The 10,053-nt window shown below is 47.6% G+C and overlaps 1 pseudogene; it reads left to right on the forward strand.

Annotated features, from left to right (window-relative positions):
• The first annotated feature begins 956 nt into the window (after positions 1 to 956).
• Positions 957 to 9,477, forward strand: LOC125519432 (annotated as a pseudogene).
• Positions 9,478 to 10,053: the final 576 nt, after the last annotated feature.

Here is a 10,053-nt window from a genome sequence, read left to right on the forward strand (position 1 = left end):
GTGGGTTAGTGGCCCGTGTGGCGTTCTAGTTGGTTAGTGCGTGGGTGGCTCTGATGTGTGTGGCCGTGTGTTATTTAAGCAGCTGTTAGTCACCGTGAAGATGGTGTGGAGCCGAGTGTAGCAATGTAGCCACTGTAAAAAGAAAAGGATTGGGGCGTTTGTGCGCCCGTGGCGGCGTTCGTGCGCCGGCCCGGAATTTCTTATGCCTTGTGTCTTCTTCTACCTCTAGCCGAGAGTGAGAGAGGGCTGCGGTTCCAACATTTGATATCATGAGCTTGGTGTCTTGGGCGTGCTTGCCGTGCCGGAGGCATGGCAGCCATGGCGGCGCTCGCCGGCAGCTGCGCGATGGAGCTCCGGGCCGTGTGTCGGCCCATGGAGGTGGGCGGCGCGGTGGCTGTCATGGCGCGTGGCGCAGGCGGCGGGCGGTGACGTCGTACGTGCGGCGAGCGCGGAGGCCGCCGAAGCGCTACGTGGTGGCGCGGCGGCGCAGCACGGCGTGGAGGCATGGAGGCACTGCATGGCGGCATGGAGGCCGCGGCGGTGCAGGGCAATAAGCCGCGGCGACGAGCAGGGCGCGACCGATTCGTGTTATGGGTGCACACTGGACGCGCCGGGCGCGTCGAGACCGCGAGCGCGCGTACGAGCGTGCGGTTGACGTTGGGAGGAGGCGTATGTCGCCGTTGTGCTCAAGTCCGTGCTCGAGTTCGGCTACATCCTTCCGGCGTTTGTCGCTGGTGGCTGCCATGGCGGACGCGGAGGGCGGCACGCGGTGAGCGTCTGGTGCAGCCGGGCTCGTCGGGCACGTCGGATGCGCGCGGGACGGGCGGGACGCACTGGTGTGGTCGGGCTCGTCGGGCGCGTCTGGTGCGCGCAGGACGTACTGGGGCGTCGGACGCATCGGGTGCGCACGAGACGTGCAGGGCGCAGAGGGACGCCAGACGTGTGTCGCCGGAGTCATGCGTGGCGGTGCGACCGGCATCGTTGCACCAGGTCGGATCCGCGGGCTGGGCCACGCTCGTGACGACGACAACGACAGGAGTTGCAACAACTTCAGCGATGGCAAGGTCATGGCTTAATGAGTGAGTGTTGGCAATAAGCCATGCTCCAGCGATGACGTCGGGTGCGGCATTTGCGGTCTATGCAGGGCGTGGGCATAGGGATCAGTTGGTCCGGCTGTGTTGAGCGCGTACGAGTGCGTGCCATACGCGCGGCCGGGCTATATGGATCACAGTGTGGCGCGCGCGGTTGCGTGGTAGCTAGCTTTGGCGTGTGATGTGCACATGCATAGAATTAGTTGTGTGCATGCATAGTTTGTTAGCCAGGCCGTGGGTTAGTGGCCCGTGTGGCGTTCTAGTTGGTTAGTGCGTGGGTGGCTCTGATGTGTGTGGCCGTGTGTTATTTAAGCAGCTGTTAGTCACTGTAAAGATGGTGTGGAGCCGAGTGTAGCAATATAGCCACTGTAAAAAGAAAAGGATTGGGACGTTCGCGCGCCCGTGGTGGCGTTCGTGCGCCCGCCCGAAATTTCTTATGTCTTGTGTCTTCTTCTACCTCTAGCCGAGAGTGAAAGAGGGTTGCGGTTCCAACAGCTACGAAAAGGCCGCTACTGTCACGAATAATTGCTCCACCTGCACCGGTGTTGTCCTCATCCGACAAAGCAGCATCGACATTAAGCGCCAACTGACCCACCAGGGGCCTCCTCCAATGATTCAGTCTTGGTGTCGCTCTAGGCTTACTGGCCGCACGCGAAAAATTCAGACAGAGTGCCCCTGATGGATTGGCATGACCGCACCGGTGTTTGGACCTCTTCATGCTTAACAATTTGTCTTTGCTGCCATCATAGATACCAGCTCGTCACCGCCACCAGCTCTGGTAGTTCAACAATGCTCATATATTGCTTCTTATGTTCTGGGTCACAGAGAAAGATTTCCATGATTTCTACTCCTGTACGTCCAAGTGCAGCTACTGTAGCCATTATTTCATGTACGCCAAGGCACCTCCATACATCCTTTGCTCTGTTGCATTTGAATGCCATATGAGCTATATCCTCAGCATGCGTGGAGCAAATCCGACATTGAGCTGAGCGAGATATGTGCCTATTTGCTAAAAGACAACAGCAAGGGAGTGCATCATGAAGACATCTCCAAAGATTTTTTTTTTAATTTTGCCTAGTATCTTCAAACTCCAAAGTTTCCTCCAAACTGGATGTGCCAAGGAGCCACTTATGCCGTGAGGTTTTTTTTGAGGGATATGCCGTGAGGGTTTATATTACTTGATTCATAATATTCCTCCCATTGCTTATAATAAGCTGAGTGTACTGAAAAAATACCCGACTTGGTAAGATGCCAAGCAACAAAGTCCTCCGTTTCATGCTGGAAGATCGGGATTCGCAAAATCCTGTCTGCGCCTATACTCCAAAAATTGTCTCGTATCAGCTCCTCGTCCCAGTCCCCAGTGACTGGGTTTATGAGTTCATTCACCGTTGTGAGCACACAGTTGCCCCTCACAGTTATTATCTTCCTTGAATTACTACTAGGGATCCAACAATCTTCCCATATATTAATTTTCATGCCATTGCCAACCCTCCAAATGCATCCTTTCTTGAATGTTTGAATCCCTACCCAAATACTCTACCAAACATATGATCATCCCTTCTTTAGTCCACAGTCCAACAAATCACCTCAGGGGTAGTATTTGACTATGAGAACGCGTGCACATAAGGAATCATAATTATCAATGAGGCGCCAACATTGTTTGGCTAACATGGCCAAATTAAAACTATGGATATCATGAAATCCCATACCTCCCCAACTCTTCGGGACACACATTTTCCACCAAGCAAACCAATGCATTTTCCACTGGTCCTCTCCGTCACCCCACCAAAAATGATATAGCATCAGTGATTCCCTTACATAATTTCTTTGGAAATTTGAATACTCCCATCGCATAGGTCGGGATGGCTTGAGCCACCGTTTTGATTAAGGCCTCTTTCCCTCCATATGATAAGGTTCTTTCCTTCCAGCCATTAACAAGTTTCTGTATTCTTTCTATAAGGTGTTTAAAGCAATCAACTCTATCAACACCAATCATAGACGACAACCCCAAGTATTTATCTGATATTGATTCAGTCATAACATCCAGGATCTGATAAACATCTACCTTATCATCCACACTTGTATTACGACTGAAATACATAGAAGATTTTGCAGAGCTAACCATTTGTCCTGAAGCATCACAGTAGTCATCTAGAATTCTCTTCAGAGTAGTAGCATTCATATCATTTGCTTTCATGAGGATCAAAGAATCATGAGTGAAAAGTAAGTGGGATATAACAGGGGAGTCACAACACACCTGGACCCCTTTGAGCTGCCCAGCTTCCTCCTCATGAGCAATTAATGCGGGCATTCATGGATTTACCACGACCTCGGTTGCGACTCCATAGATAAAAATGGGAAATTCACTCTTCGAGACCATTGAAAAAGGGCATTGAACGAGAAAGAAATCGTCCACAGATAATAAAACTATCATATGACTTGGAAAGTGATATGAGGTGCTCGAAAATGGTTGAAGTAATTGAAGCCTTCTGCACAGAAGAGAAATAGGTAGGGGGAGAGAGGATCCCCTTGCCTAAGGCCCCTAGAAGGAGCAAAAACATCTGTTTCATCAGAATTGATTCTGACCTTGTATTGAAAGGATTTGACACATCCCATAATCAATTGAACCCACCGCATGTCAAAACGAAGTTTTTTGCAATACCGCCTCCAGAAAGACCCACTCAATGCAGTCATACGCCTTGTGCATGTCCAACTTGACAACACATGATCCAACTTTTCCTTTCTTCTTCTTCTTCTTCTTCTTCTTCTTCTTCTTCTTCTTCTTCTTCTTCTTCTTCTTCTTCTTCTTCTTCTTCTTCTTCTTCTTCATGGTATGTAAACACTTGTAAGCCACAATTACATTATTAGTAATTATACGCCCTCGAACAAAAACGCTCTGTGTCTAACTAATAATATCAGGAAGAAAAATCTTTAGCCTAGCTGCCAGCATCTTCGCTATTACTTTGTAAACAACATTACAGAGGCTTATTGGCCTAAACTGTGAGACGTTCTCCGGCGTATCAACTTTGGGAATCGGCACTATCATGGTTGTGTTCCATCCCTCTGGGATGACCCCACTATTCACAACATACAGTACTTCTTTGTAAGATCATCACCGTTTAAACGCCAAAACTTTTTATAAAATATTGTGTGTAAGCCATCTGGCCCAGGAGCCTCTAGATCACCAATGCCAAACAATGCTTTCTTCACTTCCTCGTCAGTGTATGGTGCCAATAAAGCTTCATTCATGTATGGTGTTACTCTTGGTTTAACCTTCTCAAGTACTTCCTGGTTCGCCACATGTACCTCTGCCGTGAACAAGTTCTGGAAGTAGCTGTCAATCAGAGCTCTCATAGCCTCGTTATCCTCCTTCCAATCACCGTTTGCATCCATAAGACACCCGATGAGGTTTCTCTTTTTTCTGGCTATTGCATAATTATTGAAAAAAATGTATTGTGATCACCGAATTTAAGTCGCGCGAGCTCTTTGCACCCAATATATTTCCTCTTTTTCCATTGTTTCCTGAATCTCAATTAGTAGATGTCTCTGCCGATCTGCCGACTCGTCAATAAGTGGGCCCGATCATAGTTTTTCCAACTCCTCCTTCAAGCTTTTCAGTCAGCACTGTGGTGACTTGAGTACTGTTTGATCCCAGTCATGCAAATCCTTGTGTACCTCTGCAGTACGTACAGCAAACGGCATAGTACCTGATGTACGTGACCATGATTCAGTTACCCAGTCCATCATCTCTCCTTCTTGCAATCACCGCACTTCAAACTAGTTATGCTTCCATGTGAGTGATCTATCCTCCACTTCTCATCGGATGAAGTTCCCATCCTTACATCAATGAAATTCTTTGTTTTTCCCATTACTTCCAACACAACAGGATTGCACCAAAGGACTAAAAGACTGCCACTTGCCTCAACACTTTCCACCACTTCCACATGGTCCATCTTAAGTTTTCTCATCAATTTTTCTGCCATCGCTGTGTTCAAATATGTTTTGGATAGAAAAAACACATCCGGCCCCCATTGATTCTGGATGTCCAGAAGCACCCTTACTGCCGCGGTACTGCCCATACCTTGAAAGTTCCAACAAATGGTTTTCATTGGTTCTGGCGATCACCCTCGAGGGGAGTCACCGATGTGTCATTTGTTCCTTGACCCGAGTTGCTGGTTTCAGATCTCAACCTCTTCTGATCTTGAACTTTCTATGGAGTACTAAGTAGACTCTTGTCCACTGGTTTCGTGGTAATGTTCTCCAACAAAGTAAACTTTGTCATTAACAAAGCCAGCTGGTGTATTTGAGGAGACACCGACGCCGAAGCAACCATGCCATCCTGCGATATGAGCCTTTTTCGGGCAGTGGTTACGATCTCACCGTTGGGGTTGTGAGCATCTATGTCCATGGCCAGCCCTTCGTGTGGGTTAGGGTCACCGGGGTTCCCTCTCCCTCTGCCAAAGCCGTCGCCCCTGCCAGCACCATCACCACTCTGCCCCATTCCTCTTCCAGCTCCTTGTCTGCCTCCTGGTCTGTCAAAGTTAACAAGTAACCAGCTGCCCCACTCACAGTCCTCCGGTTTATGTATTCCATCCCCGCATTCAGTCACAACACATGTCCAACAAGTCCACAGAAATCAGAAAAATCTGGCAGTTTCTCGTATTCCACGGGGTACTTCTTTTTCACTTTCAATGTTAGTGGCGCAAAATGTACGAGCGGAGTATCCAGCAAGATGAACACCCTGGCTCGTAGATATTTAGTAGGGTTTATCCGACCCTCATTAACAATTACTTTTATGGGCGGGATCCCTACTTTCCTCGCTATCTTTATCGCCAGCTCAGTGTTCTTCATGAGCCCCTTTGGGATACCCATGATGCGAGCCCACATCGGAATTCGATCCAATTTATAGTCTGTGACGTTGGATATGCCATCATATTCCTCGATCACTACTGGCGCACCACGGAAATCCCATGGGCCTTTGTTCATCACCCGACCCCAGTTGGCCCAAACACAAAAACTGGGACAAGAACAGATAGCTGCCCCTAATTTTGAAGGTAACACCATGAGCAGACAACATTGCGCATCGATTCGAATAAGGCCACATGGCTGAAGGGTTTTTGGGTGTGAACCCTAAAGATCCTGATCCAGCGTGTTTCCTCAATCAGTCCTTCTATTTCTCCTGACAGATCCAGCTCTTCTTCCTCTTCTCCATGTAGATTCAGACCCACGAATCGATCTTCCAAGGAAGAATCATGGTGGTAATCCTCGCTGTACATGCTACTGCCAGTAGCAGTCTCAGGCTGGGCCGATCCCCGATCCCGTCTCCGCCATGTCGCCTAGGACTCGCGTTCGTGGGCTCGGCCACAATCCAATCTCACTGGGATTGGGGAATCACCGGAGATTGGCGATCTTGGTGGACTCAGGCGTTCACCGCCAGAGGGTATAGGGAACCCTAGGAGACCTAGGGGAAGCGGGGTACATGAAAAAAGAGAGGTAGAAACCTACTCCGCTCCGCTCTTTGGTTAATGGAATGAGCAGATTTTCAGTGGAGTTTTTTTTGCCAGTTGCCATCTTCCTTTTATACATGGAGTGAGATTGGCATAATGAGAGTTAGGTGTCAACCCAAAGGATCGCCATTCGATTTTGACCCAAGGGCTCAGAAAAATGGTTGCGTATTTAAAAAGGGCGCCACGCCAATGTGAGGACAAACTCCAGTCTTAGGATGCAATGCCGTGCAGCTTTTCGTCTTCCTCCGACTCCTTGACGCGTCCTCCCTCCTCATCCCGTGACCTCCTTTGTTGCCAAGTTTGCCAACGTCCTTAGATTCATCGCCGTCTAGTCCAGATAAGGTGTTCTTCTAATGTTGTTGGGACACTCATTAACCATCTAGCACCTGTGAAATCTCATCGCCGCGGGGCGTCGGTGCCAACCTTTGCCCTCGTCGCCTCGTCGTTTGCCCCTCATCTTCTTCCTAGCACACACCAGACGCCGAGTCGAGACGGCGAGCTTCATACAACACTTTTTTTCCTTTTAAGAAAATCAGACATAGCAGACATACATTCTGGGCCGGGCTTATTCTAAAACCAAAAGGACCATAAGTGGAATGTTGGTGGAACCCTCGTACTGGCCTAGAGTAGTGGTCGTCCGCCAGTCTACAGCATTAGTTCAGTCCCCACCTGGTAGCAAAATTCTAGGGTTTTATCGTTCCGTCCCGTCGGAGAGACAGCGCCGGCGTCCCCATCAACTCGCTGCTCCGCGCTGCCGCGCGGCTCGATCCGGAGAAGCTCGACTTCCGCCTCCCCTCCGGCTTAATCGACCGTACACTCGCTGTCGATCTGCCTTGCTTCCAGCGCCGCCACCTCCATCACGCTGGACCTTTCCCCCATCACCCTGGCCGTGCCGGCCGGCGCCAATTTCCCCGCACTCGAGACGCTGTCCCTGGCGCGTTGCAGTACCGACCTCGACGCCTTGCTCTCCTTCTGCCCGAGCTTGCACATGCTCCGCCTCAGCACGGCCCGCGACATTAGGGTCAACTCGCCGTCGCTCCAGGAGCTTGTCGTCTGCTGTGAGATCAGTGCGACACGACATGTCGACATCGTTGCTCCAGCGCTTAAGCAGTTGGCCATCTCATTGACGGCGGTGGACCACAGCATCTCCGTCTTGGCACCAATGGTGGAGAAGGTCTCGTGGCACTGCCAATACTTGGGGCCGCGTATTGTGTTTGGTGTTTGGAGCCTCAACAAGGTGCAGCTACAGTCGGCGGAGATACAAGGAGAGCCATCGTCGCTGTGTATTTATGCCTGTGCGGTGCGTCCCTTTTACTGTTCAATCTGCTCCAAGGCTCTGACTAAACTTCTTTTGTGAATGATATCTAACTATCGTGGCAAATTGTTTTTTCAGTACTCTGCATTTTTTCGCGCTCAAGCGAGCCACTTTAAGCAGGAGATCGAGAAACATATGGTTGCTGCTTTCTCTTGTTTAGAGCTTCATCTCATGACGACGGGGCATGCTTTTGGAGCTTTAGTGTTTCATCTTCTTGGAATGAATCGAATTCGTACTGCTACGCGGAGGCTTAAGGTCGTCCTACAGAGATCAGCGGTAATTCTCAGCTCTGATTATATAACCCAATAATACATTGTGTATTTGTGTGGTTATTCATATATGTACATTTTTTGTTTTATTAGTTGAAAGAAGTATGCACGCCATACTGTCCTTGTGAGTCGAACTGGAGGTCCCAGACTATATCCTTGGATGCTCTCGAAGAAGTGGAGTTCAATGGATTCGACGGAGCGGATCATGAGTTTGATTTATTGAAATTGATACTTGGATGTGCACCAACACTAAAAAGAATGATTGTCAAGCTGTCCGATGAGACCTCGGCAAGTAATGATGGATGCGCAAAGATAGTCAACATCTTAAAGACATGTTCTTCCGTGGAATGTGATGTTTATCACAGCTCGGGTGAGTATATATTTGGCATGCATTATTAGTATCTTCCTAATGAAACACAGATATACTCCCCCCCGTTTCCGAAAACAAGTCTTATACATTTCCTCCTAAGACAAACCGTGCAAAGTTTGACCAAGTTTGTAAAAAGGCCACAGTCATACTAATTTTGTATTGTAATTGTTGATATTTTTTCTTATATAAGTTTGTTCAAATTTTGCACGATTTGACTTGAGAAAAAATTATAGTCCTTTTAGGAGACGGAGGAAGTAACTGTTAATCATTGTGTAAGATTTGACTGATTTGTCGAATACATGGAATTGACATGCCAATTATATAGTTTGCTCTGCACCTCCAATTTATTAGCTAATTAAACATGTTATATTCCTGCCAAATTTCTGTGCTCAGACCCTCATATTTTTTTATAAAGAAACTGAAATTGGATGATAAGAAAAAATAAGTATTTTTACTCAGGCTTCCTTACCTAAATTGCTCTTTTGCATTTCACAATCTTCTTCACTGATCTTGCCATTTGTTTTACACCTGCATTTGAGTTTCTTATTTAGGTTATCCCATCTGAAATCATCGGCCTTGGGGTTTGGTACAAATTTTAGTTCGATTTAAACATTATTCAGCAATTACTTTTATTTCTTTCTGCAGTCAGCATGTATTCCGTTACATTTCTGGTTTTGCATCCGTATTCAGTAGCAAAAATACAGTTCCCAGATAACCTAAAGTTGTTGTCCCATCTAAGTTTTTCATTGGCCTTCGGGTTTCTTTCTGCTCTCATCATATTGTGTTTTATTTGACAGCATACAAGAATAATAAAGGGGGAGTCTCCCCTCTGTTCTCATTCTTTTTTGATACTGACTTGAGCTTGTTTCTATTTGTCTCCTCTTCAGGGTTAATGCACGGCAGCCAAAATTGCCCGTCGACATGATTCTCATCCTTGGGTCTCTTGATCCTGTGGTGCGCATTGACAAGATCATCCTTAGGTCTGTGGATTCCTGGTGCACATTGACAAGGTCTCAGGACTTTGCTTGGTTGCTTCAACTGATCATCTGGCGTGTTCTTTTGCAAGTGTACTGTACTGGTTATATATAAGGTGCTCAGTTGTATCTTGTGGTTCCAATGCCGTTTGACTATTGAATTAATGCACTCTACCTATGTTGTGAGTCAATTACTCAAAGTCGACTATCATGTTAAGCCTATGGCTTCAGTTCTCATTTTGCGCTGTTTCATTGTGACGACGACATTGCATGTTTTCAGCGGTAGTAAAATGATCTGCACTGAATGCTCCCCTTACCGCTCTTAGTGCTAATACAGCCGTGGTTGGATGAACCAAACGGCTCTGTGAGATAGATCAGTACCTTAAACGTGGAATCATCCTCTCTTTTCTAACTGCTGCACTGCACCCTATATGATGGATTGAAGATGCATCTTTGTGTCACTTTTGTTTTAGCAGAATCTGCGTCATCTTGTGTAGATATGCAAGGTGCAAATTGATTCCTGGCAA

The sequence above is a fragment of the Triticum urartu genome, chromosome 7, assembly GCF_003073215.2.
Source record: "Triticum urartu cultivar G1812 chromosome 7, Tu2.1, whole genome shotgun sequence".
Taxonomy (NCBI): domain Eukaryota; kingdom Viridiplantae; phylum Streptophyta; class Magnoliopsida; order Poales; family Poaceae; genus Triticum; species Triticum urartu.